The sequence below is a fragment of the Callorhinus ursinus genome, unplaced genomic scaffold, assembly GCF_003265705.2.
Source record: "Callorhinus ursinus isolate GAN/ISIS: 27379988/994484 unplaced genomic scaffold, GSC_fseal_2.0 scaffold13, whole genome shotgun sequence".
Classification (NCBI taxonomy): Eukaryota; Metazoa; Chordata; class Mammalia; order Carnivora; family Otariidae; genus Callorhinus; species Callorhinus ursinus.
The window spans coordinates 12,848,694-12,850,545 of NW_027397075.1; positions in this window are offsets into that span (position 1 = coordinate 12,848,694).

The window sequence follows — 1,852 nt, forward strand, 5'->3', positions numbered from 1 at the left end:
TTCTTGAATACCTGTTTATGATTTCCAGGGCTTGCTTTTTGGCCTCCTTGAATATATAAGGACTTCTTTATTCTTTGCCCAAGAGATTAGCACAGTGGCAATGCCCTCAGGAGAGTCTCAAGGGATGTCTGATGGAAATACAAACATGAATGGATGAAAAAAAATGACAGTGTGCCCAGAAATGCTGTGGGAGCCTTCAAGTGGGCTAGGAGGGCTTCCTAGGGGAGGTGACATTAGAAGAGGGTCTTGGAGAGTCTGAGCATGGGGAACAGCATTTGCCAAAGTATAAAAAGGCCTGAATGATGAGAACTTCCTAGTGGCCAGGTGGGTATGAAGGAGCGATGGTAGAGGGATGAGAAGTGGAAGAGGCAGATATGGGGGCAGCTCAAGATTTCAAACAACACAAACAGAAAAAAGTAGAAAGATAACTCGGTCTTGACACTCTAGGACAATCATTCTTTTGGTATATACACTGCATACCATACGTATATATTCTTTAATTATTCTGTTTTACAGACTATATACATACGCTCCTTTCCCCCCCTCCTCTGTGCAGGAGCTATTTTTTTCCAGGAAGTTAACGCTGGTGCTGCGTGGGTTGAAATGTGGAGCTCGAGGGACCCAGGTGGGAAGCGGCCACTGGAGCCACCGGGCGATGCAGGACGACTCTGAGGCAGTGGGATGGGGATGAACAGGTAAAGGACGTGGGGAAACTGGCTGCGTGGACAGAGAGGGAGTCTGCACTGACTCACAGGTTTCTGGCTTAGGAAACCGGGCCGCTGGTGACACCTTTCAGATGAGGACTTCGGGATGAAGCGCGGGCAAGTTTTGAGGAGCAGATAAGGCACTGAGACGTGAACACCTTAGCGTTCTGTGGAACTGTCCCACAGGCAGTGGCCCCCTCGAGCCGGTCTCCCCGGGGGCTGCACAGCTGCCTGGAGCCCCCCGCGGGGTGCCAGGTGGATGACGGGGCGGGGGCGCTCCAGAGACGTCCAGGCCCGAAGCCCTGATGTAAGGGGCCTTCTGGGCCTGGGTGCAGGCTGTGCGCTCCACAGCCCGGGAGGCAGTGCCCACCACCTCGCGTGCAGGTGAAGGGGTCACAACTGGCAGCCCCATTGCATCGCGCTGGGGAACAGGGGCTCAGGAGTCTTAGGACTCCTTCACTTTCACTTGGTGGGGGATTCGAGTCCCGACCCTGCCATTTCCTGCCTCAGTTTCCCCATCTGCACACACTCGCGGGCGGTCTGTAACCTGCAGGGGACTCGACGCGTCGCTGGCATCCGGCGAGGGGAGGTGGCCAGGCCTGGTCACTGGGGGAGAGTCGCGGGCAGGGACGTGAGGAGCCGGGACCCGGCAGAGTCGCCCAGCGGGACGGGCGGGCCCGGCCGGCGCCGACTCCACGCCTGGGGGCCCGGCTCGCCGCCAGGCCGCAACCCCGGCCCTCGCCGCCCAGCGGCAAACAGAACAAAAGTGGCGACCGCGCCGGGAGCCGAGCGTCCCACAGGCGCGGCCGCTCAGCCGCCGGAGCAGCCCCGCCGCCCCACGCACGCCTGCCGCGCCTTCGGCCCCTTCCGCCCGAGCACGCTCGGCTCTTTCCGCCGCGGACGGCGCAGGTGGAGGGGGCGGGGCGGGGGCCGTGCGTGGTGACGCCGCGGGGGGGTGACGCACCGGCGTGCCCCGCCCCCTCCCCCTCCCCGTTCAGGCTCTGGAAAGAGAAGAAAAAAAACTTTCTTTTTTTTTTAATTGAGGAATCAACAGCCGCCATCTTGTCGCGGACCCGACCGGGGCTTCGAGCGCGATCTACTCGGCCCCGCCGGTCCCGGGCCCCACAACCGCCCGCGCACCCCGCTCC